Raw genomic sequence first — 18,366 nt, forward strand, 5'->3', positions numbered from 1 at the left:
AGATGTCACCTTAAATTACCTTCTTACAGATGGTGGTAGTCAGTCAGCAGAAGGCACCCCTGTTTTCTATAACTTGTCTCCTCCGAACTAGTGGGTTATATTTAGGGAAATGCCTAGTGCCTAGTGGTTATACCCTAAATAGGTGTGAAAGTCCTTTAGAGTCCTTAGATGAGAAGCATAAGTCCGTACCCTGGAACCCCGACTAGGCTCCCTAAGGGGTGGTTAAGCAGCAAAAAATAAAGCACATCCTTAGCAGCGTACTTGTTCTTTGGAAGGGGTAACCTGGAACCTAACCTCCGGCCTGCTTAATAACAGTGGCACCCCGGAGAGGTGGTTCCATCCCTTTTTATGTGTTTGCCCCAGTAGAAGGTGTTACTTCCTGAAAAAGTCAGTGTAGCACCCTACAAGGTAGGTGCTAGGCAAAAGTATAGTGGGCCTTGGCTGCCTAACAGCAGGGCCCAGATTTTCAGCTGGGCTGTCATGTCTCCCAGGTGTTGCCATTGAGAGGGGAGTCTCCCCACTGGCTCCATGAGAGGGCTCTCATTGGGCATTGGAGGAAACCCAATCAGGGACAAATTCAGGCTTGTATCTACCCCAGGAAGGCAGATTCTGCCACACAGGATTCTGGGAGTGGGTATAAGTTTGAAGGGAGTGCATGACGCAGCGTCTTTGCGGCTGTCTCTCCTCCTGTCAGAAGGATCAGGTGTCTCGGGCGGCTTGCCTGAGGGTACAGAGAGAGCTCAGCTAGGCTGCAGAGAGGATCCAGTGTGCCGAGGACCAGTGGAGTTGAGAGGGCCCAGTTTCAGGAAAGCATTCCATGATCGTGAGTACTGTAGCTGCCCCGGGGGGTCTGCCTAGCTGAGAGGGGACAGCTCCGGTGAAGGTCCAAGGGATCCAGGAGCCAGCTAGCGGTAAAGGGGGTGCCTAGTGAGAGGACCCTGAAGTGTCAGAGGGGGTGCCTAGTAAGAGGACCCTGAAGTGTCAGAGGGGGTGCCTAGTGAGAGGACTCTGAAGTGTCAGAGGGGGTGCCTAGTAAGAGGACCCTGAAGTGTCAAAGGGGGCGCCAGCGGTTGGCCCTGAAGAGTTAATGTGTACAGCGTGCAGTGTGCAGTGTTGAGAGTTGCAGCAGCACAAGCAGTAACAAGGAACTACCTCAATCAGTAAAGGGCTGGAGGGAGCTGTTCACAGGACTTTTGAGCTTAACAGAGTGTCAAGAGTTAAGTCTCACTACAGTCCAGGATCCTTTGAGTAAAAAACAGAGGGTTACAAGTCAAGTTCTTGCACAGTTCAGCCATAAAGCCATTTTCAAGCGTCAGTAAGCATTGGTCGGCATCCAGCTGGCGTCAAGACAGCACTAACAGGCATTTTTTCTGCAAAGTGTCCCAGTTGTACCTAGTTGTGCCAGAGGAGTATCCCACCCATTCCCTTCTCCCATCCCCATTATCAAATAAACAAAACAAACCAAAGAAGCCGGAATGGTCATTGTCTCCAATCTCACACTTGGGTATTCAGCTTAAATGGGCTGAAGGTGTCACCGGTAACAATGGCAGACCCATATCAGGCCCAATGCCTGGAAAACCTGCTACATCAGGAAAACCTGGCCAGCACTGTTAACCTTTACATCTTAGGGAGTACCACCTCAGCAGGGCAAAACAGCAAAAAAATAATTAGCTTACAGAAATTCAACTAACTTAAAAACAATACAGATTGTTTTGGTCTGTTCAGGGTTTCACCGGCTAGAAGTTTGATTTCTTCCCCCTCACTCTAGAAGACATTTCTAAAGCTTGGGGAGGGGAAATTTAAATGACCATTCTGGCTATTGATTAGAACCAAGCTAATCCATAGGTGATAAACAGTCAGAAGCCCTGGAGATATTGTCTTTTCCCAGGAAGGAGAGTTCCCAGCCTCAGGAGGAGCTTTTGTCACAGAGGCAGTGGAACTACACTGTATCTGAGCAGAACAAACCAAAAACACTATTTAATACATTTATATTATTCAAAGCAAACTCTCCCATCCATCCATGTCTTAATGCTTTATTTTACTGAGGAATCACCTTCAAAAACACCTCCTAGCCATTCTGGCTTTGGCCATCTTAAATAAGGGACAGATGATTCATGTAGCATTTACTTCCTGGAATCCACCTGCCTGTATCTCAGGCATGCAGACAGGAGGTTGTGCTTAGCTAAGAAAACTCCTCCTCCCCTGCCGTAGACTCCTGGGTTGACATCATTTGCCTAGGCCTGGAAGTAACTGAAGAAATGTAAAAAAAAAAAAGGTTAAAACAAGTAAATACATTATGCCTTCCTATCTTTTTTACTAAGGCTAGCAGCATAAGGATTTAAAAATAGTCCATGTTGATTGAGACCCAAACAAGGTACCTTTTTGAGGATCGGGTTGCTATTCTGCAAGGTGTCAGGAGCTGCAGTGATGGGACCTAGAAGCAGTCTGGATATGACTGCAAGCTTTCTCCAAGGGATCTGGTCTGCAGAAGGACTGTCTCTCTCACTGAGTAGTGTCCAAAGAAGGTTAGAAGGAGGGAACTGCCCTGGGTACTTGTGAATAAAGACCTGAAAAGTGATACCTGTGATTGTATAGTGTCCTGAAGTTTGCACTGGGTCCCAGCAGCTGCCCAATGGGGCAAGGCAACCAGATGCCAGAGTGAATTGCCCCCATGGTCTCCAACTGTGAGGGAATAGATTTAGTGTTCATCTTTACTTTGGGAGAAGATTGTCCTCTTACTGTGGTTGCTAATCTTTTTGAAGTATCCCATGCCCCAATCCCTTTCCAGTTACAAGTTCTTTAAGAAAAAATCTTGAAAAGAAAACCCCTAGACCATTTACTGGAGCCAGAGTAAATGGACTGTGGCTTGGATGACTGGTGGCCTATGTAGTGTTCGGGAAAGAACCAGTTAAATCCAGCAGCCCTTAGGGGGATAGTGCAACAGAACATTTTAACAAACATAAGAACACTGTACCAGCACCTGGTTACATACAGGCATGTAGGTAACCCTACATTTGTGTTTAGTCATGGACAGTCACGGTCATTGTCAGCTTTGCATTACTTTGTACAGGCTGAGCATCTGCCACCGTTTGCATATACTCTTGATCTCAGCCTCAAGAATCTATTGGTTCTTGTGTATGCCCCTAATCATCCATGTGAAGGAGGTCTTTTTCAACTCCAAACCTTTCATTCAACTTCTCATTAATGTACTGTATTTGTAATTTTTGGAAAATCAGTGTAAAGTATTGGTGAAAAAACACTTGTAAGTAGGGATGCACTGATATCCTTTCTTTTATTGGTGAGTATGAGTAATGATACTTTCGGTCGAGTACCTATATTTTGCAGTGCAATTTGCATCTATACAAAATGAATTGGTGAAAATAAAGAATCCCAATGTAATTTGAACAGGAGTGCAGTGCGATTCTTGTTTAAATTCCCGCACTGCTCCTGTGTGAACCCAGGCTTGTCATAGTGTTTTTGATGTGATATTAAAAAATTGATGAATTAAATAAATGAATTATTCCTTGACAAACCGTTTTCCTTAATGTGATATAATCATTACATTATAACCTTATAAAGTGCAAATGTTACATAAAGTGCCAAACATATATAACGTATATTGACTGTAAACAATTTGAAGTGTGAAGAGTATATATGGTCTTACAAATGCTAGATAAAGTGCCAAACATATATAACGTAAAAAGGGGAAATTGGTCTGGAGCCATCTGTAGACCACCTCCATCCCGAAACAATCAGAGAAAGAGAAAATTGGCCCGTGGGACTTTATATGAGGTGGGTTCATGTGACTGGAAATAACAAAAAATAGGTAATTGAAAAAATATAATCTTTATTGCAAAGAATGACAAAAAAATCATCAGAGTTGTGAGCGTGAAGCGCTAGGATAACAAACTTCATTGGAAATCTTGAAATACATGTATAACATATAATACCATACATATAAATATTCATGAGAATGCAAAACATCTAAATCTCAAGGGTAAAAACATAGTAAATAATTTTAACATAGAGTATATATATCATGCATCTATACTGACGCGTTTCGCGAGTCACTGCTCGCTTCTTCAAGAGAAAATGCATTGGAAAATGATAAATCTGAAAAAACAAAAGAAATAATAATTGGGATATAACTCATAAAGGTATTGTTTAGAGAAGATTTTGTAAGTCATGGGGAACTCATTGGAGTGCCCATTACTCACATTTCAATAAAACTGGAATCAAAGAATGGATCTCCGTGCGGTAGCAATGGTGTAGGTCTGGCCCGGGAGCTGAAAGGTCCCAGCGGACGACAATACAGCGGAGTGGCCCATGAGAGGTAAGTGACCAATGTGTGGAGTAAAGCCATAAGCCTTCCATGTCTGTCATAAAAATTGGAATTTATCGAATTATCGATATAAATAAATATGTATAGTATATGATACAATGTAGTACATAGTATATCATGTATATTGAACAATAAATAAATAACCAAATATCATGCACAGTACAGGAAGGACTGATATCATTGGTACAAGAAAGTATTGAAAGATGTGGAAATGAGTAATAGCTAAGAGAGAAGTGAATAGATAGAGAGTGGAAGTGAAAAGAATGTGACAATGAGTGAAGGAAAGTGTGGAAGATGTGGATATATAACGTATTGACTGTAAACAATTTGAAGTGTGAAGAATATATATGGTCTTACAAATGCTGCACAAAGTGCCATACAAAATTGTGAAATATTAAAAGTATTTATAATGTCCATTTTCATGAAAGTGCTCCAAATGTGCGATTTACCATTACAGGGGACTCCTCGGGATCCTCCACAGGATGTACCGTGATCTTGTGCTGTTATCCACCACCAATAGATAAATTACCTACTCACCAGAGGCAAGTTAAGGTCTCGCATGTAGGTTGGGTGAGGGAAACCCTCATGCTAGGAAAGGAGCCCCTAATACAATCCTCTCCACCTGAACCAAAAGTGATAGACCATATCAAGGGTAACAAAGCAAGACCATTGTGTAGTGTGTTAAGTTTAATTTAAAACACAAAGAATAAAATACACTTACAGTGTTTCAAATAAACAGAGCTTTGTAAAATGGCAGGGACGCCGATTGCGTATGACCATATACATTTTTCACACTTTAAATTGTTTACAGTCAATAAGTTATATATGTTTGTCTCTTTATGTAGCATTTGCACTTTATAAGTTTATTATGTAAAGATTATATCACATTAAGGAACGCGGTTTGTCAAGGAATAAATAATTTAATTAATAATTGATTTTTTTAGATATCACACCTATTTAGCCTCTTTAGCCTCATAACCAGGATCTCCACATTATAATTGTTTTGGTCACACCAATTTGATCCAATAGTCACACATTTTTAGGGTGCACAGTTAGAGGATATATATCATCTAGATATATATTTTTATTTGATTTTTCATAGTGTTGAGCCTGAGCTCACACAGGAGCCCTGCATGATGGGTTTCACCAGCTCTGGCTCCTGATCCAAACGTGAACATAAGCAGCGGTGGCTTGGGCTGCTCCTGCCTCTCCCATGGCTTTGTTTCCCACATCTCCAGCGGCTTTGACAGATGGTGTCCCTTCACACAGGTGATCCACAAACATCTCTAGACCATGCAAAATGTGCTCCCTGTACCTCTAAGGACTCCTTCATGCAAGCGACCAAGGGGTGGTTAAAACAGGCAATTGAGCAGCATTTTCACTGTCCCTCAACTGCCCACCTAAATTCTACCATCAGGTAGTAGAGTTTGATGGGTGGCATTGCCTGCCAAACAAGCCCATTAAAGTCAATTGAAGCGCACTGCAACTGTGAGTCAAACATTAGACTCTTGGTTGCAGTGCGGTATTTTAAAATAAAATCTGCCTTGGAATTTTTTTAAAAAAAAGTCATTCAGAAGGCGACTGAATCCCCTCCTGAACACCTGGCAGCTGCTACTATACAACCCACTGTAAAGCAATCCACCACAGATTTTCAGAGGGCAGTAGGCACTGCCGCTAACGTAAAAAATTCCCTAAATGCTACTTGCACATGCAGTAATTTTCTTTGTGCTGCTGTGTGTGGTCACTCCTTATAAGTTGATTATCTCGGCAAGTCTGATTCCAGAAAAAAAAAAAATCTTTGATGGCCTGATAGGGCACAACCCTGTTCGCTGTTTTGTCTTTCCATGAAAGTAAGTGAAGTTATAATGAGCTCTGTGTTTTGTTTTCAACAGATATTTACTTTAAATCTTGTTTTTCTGAACTCAAAGTCCTTCATTAAAGAGAATGTGTCAGTTTGTTCTTTTGATTTCTGTCAATTTTCTTCATCTGACAAAAACTTTGAGTTTTATTCCCGGAGTAAGTTTGCTATGCCCACACTGCTACGGTCGACGGTCAACTGCTTAGGGGACAAACAAAAGACTTTATAGCTGATCCTCTGCTACTCTATGCTGCTAGACCATTCCCTGCAGTGTCTTTGGCCCATGCTCCAAAGGGCAAAGGTCTTGACATCCTCAAGATCAACTAGTCCAATAGCCTTGCATTGGACATGAGAACGCTGTGGGACTTGGGGGACTGCCATTTGCTGGGGGAACGTAGGGTGAGCTAAGTAAAAGTGCTTTTACTCTCCCCTAGACCTGGACAAGGAGTTAGCCTGTGCAATGCGGGCAGTGGCAGCTAATGCTCAATTTGTTTTTGGGGGGGGGCAAACAAAGCCCCCGCCAGGTCCGCACTTACCCCATCCAGGGTTGCGGCCTCCCCTGGCTTCTCCTCCCTGCTAATTCAGTCTTAAGATCCACCTCCTGTCCTGATTGGAGGAGAAGCCGGAAGAGAATACCGAATATTGATTCGCAAATGTCAAAAGGAGGTGGGTTTGCTCCCCAAGCCCAACTTTTTCAAGCCAATTCAAGCCTCAGGCTCTAATCATGTGCTTCCAAAAAAAAAAAAAGTCATAGAAACCTATGGATCCAACGCCCTGCATGCAAAATAGAGGGGGGGGCAGCGCCCCTGTGCCCCCATGGACCGGCCGCCGAGTGTGGATATAGCTCCACTGCAAGGGAGATTTTTCACGTATTTCAGAGTTGGGCTTTAAAGAGTAAATAAAGCTGATAATATCTGTTGTGATTTAATTTAAGTATACTGGAAGTTACCAGGATGCTGGATTTCTGTCAGGATCAAAAAGAATTATTCTGTACTTGCAGAAAACATAGTTACATAGTTACATAGTAGGTGAGGTTGAATAAAGACAATAGTCCATCCAGTTCAACCTGTGTAGGTGTGTGTGGCTGTAATCATCTCACATACCCCTGAATGTTCCGATCCTTGAGATGTAAGTCTAAGAGTCTTTTGAAAGCCACCATACTACCCGCAGAAACCACCTCTTGTGGTAGAGAATTCCACAATCTTGTAGCCCTAACAGTAAAGAACCCCCCACGTTGCCTGAGGTTAAAACGCTTCTCCTCTAATCGCATTGTATGCCCTCGAGTCCTCATGCAATCCCTTCGAATGAACAGCTTTTTTTCTAAGCTGGGATCCCCATTAAGATATTTATAAATTGCTATCATGTCCCCCCTCAGACGTCTCTTCTCCAGGGAGAATAAATCGAGCGATTGTAGACGCTCTTCATAGTCAAGGTCCTCCAATCCCCTAATTAGTTTAGTTGCCCTTCTCTAGACTCTCTCCAGCTCCAACACATCCCTCCTGAGGACTGGCGACCAGAACTGGACAGAATACTCCAGATGCGGTCGGACCAGAGTTTTATAAAGTGGAAGGATTATAGTCTTATCTCTGGAATACATCCCTTTCTTTATGCATGCCAATATTCTGCTGGCTTTGGCAGCTGCCGCTTGACATTGCATGCTGTTGCCTAATCTATCATCAACCAAGACTCCCAGATCCTTCTCCATTTTTGATTCCCCCAAGGGTTCCCCTCCTAACGTGTATTGTGCTTTTATGTTTTTAGTCCCCAAGTGCAAAACCTTACACTTCTCCACGTTAAACCTCATTTGCCATGTCGTTGCCCACTCTGTAATTTTGTCCAGGTCATTCTGTAGGATATCTGCTTCATGCTGTGCAGTTATTGCTCTGGCCAATTTTGTGTCATCTGCAAAAACTGATATCGAACTACTGATCCCGACCTCAATGTTGTTTATGAATAAATTGAACAAGGTTGGTCCCAGGACTGAGCCCTGGGGCACCCCGCTTACTACCTCAGACCAGTCTGAGTATGCGCTGTTTATTACCACTCTTTGGACACGCCCTTTAAGCCAATTCCGTATCCAAGAGCAAACCCTGCTGTCGATACCTGCAGATCTTATTTTATAAATTAAGCGCTTGTGGGGAACTGTATCAAACGCCTTAGCGAAATCCAAGTACACCACATCCACTGGTCTCCCCCTATCTAGCTCACAGCTCACCTCCTCGTAAAATGTTAATAGATTGGTTTGACAAGAACGCCCATTTGTAAACCCGTGCTGATTACTGCTGATGATGTTGTTGTCTTTAGCAAACTCTACGATATAGTCCCTTATCATCCCCTCCAGAAGTTTACATACTATTGATGTCAAACTGACAGGCCTATAATTTCCCGGGATATGCCTCTGGCCCTTTTTGAATATCGGAATCACGTTAGCTTTCTTCCAATCCCCTGGTACATCTCCTGTCCTAATACTGTCAGCAAAGATCAGGAACAGTGGTCTGGATATAACCTTACTGAGTTCCTTGAGTACTCTCGGATGTACGCCATCCGGGCCTGGTGATTTGTTTGTGTTGAGTTTATCCAGCCTTTCCCTGATTTCACCCTCTGTTAGCCATAGTGGCAAGTCCTGTGTATTACTACTAACCAAACAGTCATGGTCAGTGTACCCCTCCGTTTCCTGTGTAAAGACTGACGAGAAAAAAGCATTCAGCACGGTTGCTTTTTCAGTGTCCTCTGTAACCATCCTCCCATCATTGTTAATTATGTGTGCAATATGCTCTGCCCTAGTTTTTTTGCTGTTGATATATTTAAAGAATTTCTTTGGGTTTTTTTTTACTATCCTCCGCTATTTGTCTCTCAAAGTTGATTTTAGCCATCTTGATTTCTTGTTTACTTTTCTTATTTGCCTCCTTGTATTGCTCGAAAGTCGATACTGTGCCCTCTGATTTATACTTCTTGAAGGCCTATTTTTTTCCCCTAATAAGTTTTTTGACGCTACGGTTTAGCCAGCCAGGTTTGGCTTTGTCTCTTCTAAATTTATTTCCCATAGGAATGCACTGCAAGATGCCTTTGCCTAATATGTTCCTAAAGCATTCCCATTTTTCCTCTGTGGTCAGGGATCCCAGGGTTTGGTCCCAGTTTACCCTTTCCATCAATGAGTACAATTTTGGAAAGTTTGCCCTTCTGAAGTTTAGGGTTCTTATGTTCCCCACTTGCCTTGTTATATTGTTATTTATACTAAATGTGATCATCCTGTGATCGCTAGAGCCCAGATTGTCCTGGACTCCTACCTGCGAGATTAGGTCTGGGTCATTAGTGATCAATAGATCCAGGACTGCATTTTCTCTAGTCGGAGAATCCACCAACTGTGACATGTAATTATCCAGTAAGGTTTCCGTGAATAGGCGGGCCTTCTGTGAGTGTGCAGTCCCCTCGTCCCAGTCAATGTCGGGATAATTGAAGTCCCCCAATATGACGACTGATCCCAATTTTGCCACTTTACTCATTAGTGCTAAGAATTCCAGCTCTACCTCCTCCCCTTGGTTAGGTGGCCTATAGCAAACCCCCACAATTACTTTCCCCTTTTCTCCTTCCCTATGGAGTTCAACCCACACAGATTCTAAATCCATGCTCATCCCATCCGTAATGTCACTCCTTTCTATCACCTTTATATTGTTCTTGACATAGAGACATACCCCTCCCCCTCTTTTTCCTACCCTGTCCTTCCGGTACACCGAATACCCTTGGATATTGGCCAGCCAGTCATGTGAGGGGTCGAACCAAGTCTCTGTTATTCCCACAAGGTCTATGTCCTCCTCATGTACCAATATTTCCAACTCATCCATTTTATTAGCTAGGCTCCTGGCATTAGCATATACCCCTCTTAGTTTTACGGAAGTTAAGCGCAATTGGCGGTTATGTTTATTCCTGTTTGGTCTGAGATTTTCCCGCACAGACCTGCCAATTGACATTGTGGACCTACTGTCGCTGCTGACCCTACAGCTGCCTTCAGTCCTCTGCTCCCTCCTGACTGACTCTACTTCTGAGCCCTCCCCCCCGTCTCCTAGTTTAAAAGCTCCTCCAACTTGGTGGCCAAAACGTACCTAAATAAAGAAAAGAAATACTGCCATGATTGGTAGGCAGAAATGTGATACATTATTGCATTATATTAAAGCTAATCAGTCATGACAAAAATACATAAACTGGCATTTACTAATTTCCCCCTGAAATTGCTAGTCACTTGGCTAATCCATTGACCTGGAAGCAAAACAACAGCAGACGGAGTCAGAATTTCTAGCCCGTGACTCATACAATATTGAGGCCAGAGACAGCCAGGCACCTAGCATTTTCAAGAATTCAGCAATGTTAGCTTCAGTATTTTCCTCATGACAGGTTTGCTTTAATTGGGAAAAGTGCAGCAACCATTCAGCAATTGTTCTTTGATGTTCTAACACCGGTAAACGTTTTTGTAAACGTTGCTTTAGATTGGTCATCACTGGCCAACCAATTATCTTATTAAATAAATTAGAAACCTTATAGAACAAAAGTTTGTGTTTTGGCTGGAGTCTTCCAGGATTCAGCCTCTGTCTGTAGCATTACGGCATGCACACCGACATCTTCTGAAATACAGTCTGCGAGAGTAATAAATATAGGTTTGCTCCGAGCTCCCAATCAATTATTTACACAGGAAAGGAGCCAGAGCTGGGCGAGCTGTATCCATAAATTGGGCAGGTGGTGATTGGTTACAAAGGCTGACAGTCACCTGAAGGATTTTGGTAGTGCTCAATTCATCAGCCACCCACAGTGCAACAATGGCAATTTCTGCTCTGCAGTTTAACGAGATTGTGATACAGGGACCAAAATGTCAGTGATAAGACTGATACCCCCACATGCCAATGAGTCATTACCCTGGGACCTTCATGTGTCAGTGTGTTCTGAGACCCCAAGTGTCATTGTGCCATTGCCCTGGGACCCCCGCATCTCATTGTGGAAGTATACTGAGTACACGAGGGTTAAATGGGTCATACACAGATCAAAATATTTCTGGATCGGCAGGGACTGAACAAATCCACATCAGTGTGGCTGTCCCTGCTTAATATACGTTGATTGTTTGATAGACTTCTGTCGAAGGGACATGATGGAGAACTTTTGTTGATCAGTAGCTGCAGCAACTGATCAGTGTATTCTGATAGCGGCGGGTTGGGGATCACTTCACCAGTGGTGTATTTAGGTTTTGTGCTGCCCTAGGCCTGACTAAGTTTGTGCACCCCATAATTTAAATATCACCCACCCCTTCCTGTAAAGGCCACACCTCTTCCTGTTTATGACCCGCCCTGTCATCTGTACACCGCAGACCACAACCACAGTCTATCTGTGCCCATCAGCATAGCCTTATCAGTTCCCATAATTCAGCCTCATCAGTGCCCATCAGTGCCGCCTAATTACTGCCCATCAGTGCAGCCTTATCAGTGCCCATCAATGCTGCCTCATTATTGCCCATCAGTGCAGCCTGATCAGTGCAGCATATCAGTGTGGTCTCATCAGTGGCCATCAGTACAGCCCCATCAGTGGCAACCAGTGTAGTCTATCAGTGCCCATTAGTGCAGCCTATCATACTGGCAGGTAGCAGTGTGACTGCTTTATGGGGGTGCCAGACTGATTTGCCTCCTGGACCCTGCCCTCTGGCTCAATTCGTCCCATAATACTGGCACTAAACTAAAAGTGTAGCGCAAGCTGGCGGGGACCGTTTTCGTGTGGGAGCCGGGAGGAGGCTGTTTTTTTTTATTGCGGTGAGTAGCTTTTTTTGCTGCCCCCCTGCAAAGTGCTGCCCTAGGCCTGGGCCTTGTCGGCCTAGGCCAAGATACAGCACTGCACTTCACCCATCTCCCTTGTATGGATAGAGGAATCTCTTTATTTTATTCTATTTTATTTTTCAACCCACTGGCTGATCAAAAAATAAAAAAAAAATACCCATCTATGGCCAGACTTAGTATTTTGAACCTTGAAGTGTCAGTGTTTCACTGTGCCTGGATCCACAAGTGTCAGTTTTGTCAGTGTTATGTTCCCCTAGTACCAGTGTGTCAATGCCCTAGAACCCCCATGTGTCAGTTCGTGGACCCTCAAATGTCATTAAAGTGGAACTGCACTGCATCTGGGCACCGCAAATAAAAAACGCTATTTCATTTATTTTTAGCATTTAAAACAAACTCCCCCATCCATCCATGGCTCTATGCTTTATTTTGCTGACAAATTATTTTGAAAAACGCCCCCTGGCATTTCTGGCCGTGGCCATCTTGAGTAAGGGCAGATGATTCATGTATCATTTACTTCCTGGAATCTATCTCAGGCATTGGCTAAACTGAGAACCCTCCCTCTCCCCGAAGACTCCTGGGATGTATGACATCATTTGCCGAGGCATGGAAACCAGAAAGTAACTGAAGAAATGAAAAAAAAAAGTCTAAACCAAGTAAATATGATATTCTTTCCTATCTATTTACTAATGCTAGCAGCATAAGGATTAGAAGTAGCTCATGTTGATTGAAGTTTCACTTTAATAGAGATGTGCATGATGAAAAAAAATTGTTTTGTTTTGGATTTATTTGTTAAGTCAATCATTTTGTTTCATCATATTCGTTATGTTAGAATGATTGTTTTTTTTTTAGAACTCGTTTTATATTTTTGGATTTCTTTCGTATATTCGTTGTTCCGAATCAATTCGTATTTTCAAAAGTTATCTCAGAAGATTAGAATTCATTCCTAATGTTTCCAGCATGACTTTGCATTGTGACTTGCTTGCGACTTGCAACTTCAATGCAACTTGCTTGCGACTTTGATGTTGTCATAACAATGCAGAGTGTCACACATATTATTGAACTTACAAATCCCTCTGAAGTCCCAAACAAATGAAACAATTGAATATGAATTTGTTGTTTTCCTTATAATTTATTTTGGATTCGTTGAAATTCGTTATTATTGTGATTCAGAGATTCGGATACATCCTATCTCCAAATAACGAAAATGTTGTAGATTCGTAACAAAACGAGGCGCGCATGTCTAGTCATTGTGTCATTGCCTTGGGACCCTTGTATCTCAGTGTGGCAGGAATTTTCAGAAGTTTAATTTGATGAAGTATATTTTCCTATTCTACTAAAAACAACCAAACTGGAGGCCAGGAACTCAGGAGCTATCCTTCATCAAATTAACCACTTCTGGACCGGTAGGATTTACCCCGTTAATGACCAGGCCATTTTTTGTGATACAGCACTGCGTTACTTTAGCTGACAATTGCACGGTCGTGCGATGCTGTACCCAAAGTAAATTAATATCCTTTTTTTTACCACAAGTAGAGCTTTCTTTTGGTGGTATTTGATCACCTCTGATTTTAAAAAACAATATTTTTTACTTTTTCCTATATAACATTCCCAAAAAAAAAAAAAAATGTAAAAATCAAATGTTTTCATCATTTTAGGCCAATTTGTATTCTGCTACATATTTTTGGTAAAAAAAATCCCAATAAGTGTAAATTGATTGGTTTGCACAATTTATCGCGTTAACAAACTAGGGGAAAGATTCATTTTAATTTTATTTATTTTTATTTTTTTACTAGTAATGGCGGCAAAAGGCGATTTTTAGCGGGACTGTGACATATCGGCGGACTGATTGGACACTTAAATGACATTTTTGACACTTTTGGGGGGACCAGTGACATTACTTCAGTAATCAGTGCTAAAAATATGCACTGTTACTGTACTAATGACACTGGCAAGGATGATCAAAGGGTTAAATGTGTCCCTAGCGGGTGCTTTCTAACTGTGGGGGGGGGGTGAGCTTGCTGCATGAACACAGAGACCTGTGTTCCTAAATAGGAGGAACACAGAATCCCTGTGCTCATTACTGACAGAACAGCGGTCTGCAGTGTTTACAACGGCAGACCGCCACTCTGTCTTCACGGGGAGCGATCGCGGGTGCCAGGTGGCAATCCCAGCTGCTGGACCTGCTGATTGACCTGTGGCCTGTTGCCAATGGGTGCCCGCATGTGCCTCTCGCTAGCGGTCCTACGAAGCGACATACAGGTACATCATTTCGCGGGACAGAGCCAACCTGCCGCAGTAAAACAACGGCGGCTGGTCGGCAAGCGGTTAAACTATTCTACTGAAAACAACCAAACTAGAGGCCAGGAACTCTTCGGAGAGAATCAGAAGGCATCCTGTGTGGACCAAGGATTATGCAATGTAATTAAAAATAATATTGAAGAAAAAGACATTTTAGTACCATGGAGGTATATGTGGTATTTATACCTGTGGCCTGTAGATGTCTCTATGTACAGCTTTTACATGTATAATTCTTTCTATACTCTGTACAATTTATTTGGATCCCTGAACTTGTTAATAAACACCATAACTTCTCTGCTTCCCAGACTTCAGGACACAACAAGTGTGCTATTACCCTAGGACCCCTCTATCTCAGCATGCTATTATCCTAGGACCCCTACATCTCAGCATGCTATTACTCTAGGACCCCTCTATCTCAGCATGCTATTACCCTAGGACCCCTCTATCTCAGCATGCTATTACCCTAGGACCCCTCTATCTCAGCATTCTATTATCCTAGGACCCCTACATCTCAGCATGCTATTACCCTAGGACCACTCTATCTCAGCATGCTATTACCCTAGGACCCCTCTATCTCAGCATGCTATTATCCTTAGAACCCTCTATCTCAGCATGCTATTACCCTAGGACCCCTCTATCTCAGCATGCTATTAACCCTAGGACCCTTCTATCTCAGCATGCTATTATCCTTGGACCCCTCTATCACAGCATGATATTATCCTAGGACCTTTACATCTCAGCATGCTATTATCCTAGGAACTTTACATCTCAGCATGCTATTACCCCATGACCCCTCTATCTCAGCATGCTATTACCCTAGGACCCCTCTATCTCAGCATGCTATTACCCTAGGACCCCTCTATCTTAGCATGCTATTAACCCTAGGACCCTTCTATCTCAGCATGCTATTATCCTTGAACCCCTCTATCTCAGCATGCTATTACCCTAGGACCCCTACATCTCAGCATGTCATTGTTTTGGAACACCATATATCAGTACATACACTGAAATTTAAATAATTGATATGGTATTGTTTCTTTATCATTTTGCTACCCAGTATGCGCTTATATTGTACAAAAGAAAAATCATAGTAATAACTAATTGCAGCTATCACTTCCTAGTGTATAGGTGCATTTTTTTTTTCAACACTATAAATTGCAGATCCTAATGCTCCTTGATGACATTAATTGGTTAGCAGCATTGCCGAACACGGTGATATACAGTGGCATAAAATGACAATATAGTTCAGCCATAATTCTCCTCCAGAATGTCCTTGAAGCTGCGATGTACAGGATGCGATGAGATCTGAGGGCAGCAGATAAAGAAAAATAGGACATTGAATATTTATGAGGGTTTTGATCTGGAGTGCTTGTCATACATTTTGTGCCACATTAAAAGTTTCTCACCGTCTTTATAAAAAAGAGAGAGAAGTCATTTCATAACTGATTGCTGTGCCACATAAAACCAAGTGGCTGTAAACAGATATAATGTCACCATGTAGCGTAACCATGTGTTAATTTATGGTCTGTTTAATAGCGGGCTACCAGACGTTGGCTGTCCAAGCTTTTCAATGTGCTGGGAATTTGGACTGTTCATATGGGTAGTGTGGCAATAAAGCAAAAAGCTTGCTGTATAATTTGACATAAATTTCAAAGAACAGCTGCACACAGCCAGTAAACCTGGTAAAAATGCAAATACAGGCCAGAAAACACTGAAGACGTGCTAAAGTGACAAAATCTTCTCAGCAAACAACACATTGCAGCAACTTACTCTAAGTTATTCATAATGTATCTGGGTTGTACACCAGTCTCTGGTGACAGGATAATGTCGCCTTCAGCATCCCTACAGTTCAGAACTCAGGAACAGGGATGGGCTCTGTGTTCGAGTCGAACGTAAGTTTGATTCGAACCTCAGCTATTCGTGTGTTCGCAGAACACACAAACAAATGGGGCACTCGGCAGGAAGTTCGCCCGCCGATGAGCGCTCTATAGTGCACTGCGCTGTTGCAGTGCATTGATTGCTGATGATTGACCAAAGCATGCACCTGACCCGTATGCTTTGGCAAATCACAGCACAATGTCCTGTCAGAGCCATGATTGGCCAAAGGCAGTTTGCCTTTAGCCAATCATGGCTCAGAGGCTAAGTCCACACCCCACGCTTATACGGCAGCCGTGTATAGTGTGTTATAATAGAGATTAGGCAGGTAGTTAGTGGATATTGTGTTGAGACAGTTTAGTGCAGTCAGTGTAGTGTACAGGCATACTTCACTTTTAAAATGTATGGATATGTTATAGTCCTGGGTCCCCTCTCAGTGCTCCTCATGTTTTGTGTCCCTGTCACTTAAAGTTCGTGAGCAGTGCCATGCCAAGCTGACCAATATTTCCCATAGACGCCAATGTTAAAGAGAGGGAGCAGTGCCATGCCAAGCTAACCAATATTTCCCCAAGATGCCAATGCAAAAGACGGGGAGCAGTGCCATACCAAGCTGACCAATATTTCCCATAGATGCCAGTAAGCACTGAAAGCTAAAAAAAAATTGCTCCAGGCAGGAAGGGGGTGAAAGTGCAATATATTTACATATTTAAGGGGAACCCTATGACAGAATTAAAAAGAAAAAAATGGCATGAGGCTCCTCCAAAATCTATACCAGGCCCTTTGGGTTTGGTACAGATTTTAAGGGGAACTCCATGCCAAAATTAAAAAAAAAAAATCCATACCAGACTCTTATCCGAGCATGCAGCCTGGCAGGCCAGGAAAGGGGGGACAAGCGAGTGCCCCCCCTCCTGAGCCATACTAGGCCACTTGCCCTCAACATAGTGAGGGTGCTCTGGGGTGCCCCCCAAAGGACCTTATGCCCATGTTGATGGGGACAAGGGCCTCTTCCTGACAAACCTGGGTTGTGGTTGTGATGGTCATGTGATGTCAGAAGGGGGTGGCACCACTGGGTGACGTAACCGAGTGGCCCTGCCCCTTGCCTATAAAAGACCTGTCAAAGCTGAAGAGTGGACATATGGCGGGTAGCCTCGGAAGAGGCAAAGTGTTTTTTAATTTTTTTCTATTTTTCAGGTTCAGCGGGTGTCGTGATTGACGATGGATCTACATCCAGAGACACTATTTTTTTTTCTTTAATAAAGGACTTGTTAAAAACTGTGTTCTGTGCTTTTACTTTTTTTACACTCCCCCCCCCCCCCCCTCCACCATTCTGGTCTGCCAGGCTGCATGCTCGGATAAGGGTCTGTTATGGATTTTGGGGGGGGGGGGGCCCACACCCTTTTTTTTTTTTTAATTATGACGTGGGGTTTCCCTTAAAACCCGGGGGGGGGGGGGCCCTACGCCATTTTTTTTTTTTTCATTTTATTTTATTTGTGATGCCGGGAGCCGACAATATTACAGCCGTGAGCAAGTTTAAATGACATTTTTTGCTTTAGAAATGTCAGTATTGCTGCAGAAGTCTCCATACCTCTTACAGATGCGCCACTTTACAGGCCCATTTTTTTCTAATTGATAAAAAATGTGTTAAACGAATGTGACAAACAGTCCTTCTCAAATTCTGACTATATTTTGGTTAATACAGTAATATCCTATGATCTTCAGCTCCATCTAGAGGCCATAATGTGGTACTTTTCCTGAAACACTTCCATCAGAAAAACAGTGCAATATGGTCACTAGATGGAACTGAAAATAACGGGAAATAACTGTTAAAGGATGAGTAAATTCTTGGGACATTTGTCCAACAAATTTTTTAATAAAAAACCCCATGGTGCACAATTCTGTAGAAGTAGAGTTTCGGCTGGAGGGAAATTGCCTGTGTATAAAAATACTGGCACCGTCCCCTATGAAGTAAAAAGTACAAGGTATGTTCCAAGTCTCAATGGGAAAAGGAAGGGAAGGGGAGACACACTGGAAATTGGGGATTTGAGTGTGCTCAAGGAAAGAAGCTGAAAATGGCTAAAAACCTTAATTTTTTAATTTGTAATACAAATAAAATACCACACAAAACATGGTGCATTAAAATTCTTACATATATGCATGTAAGCATACAATACACATGATCCGAT

The sequence above is a fragment of the Pelophylax lessonae genome, assembly GCF_965119305.1.
Source record: "Pelophylax lessonae genome assembly, chromosome: 7".
In the NCBI taxonomy this organism is placed as follows: Eukaryota; Metazoa; Chordata; class Amphibia; order Anura; family Ranidae; genus Pelophylax; species Pelophylax lessonae.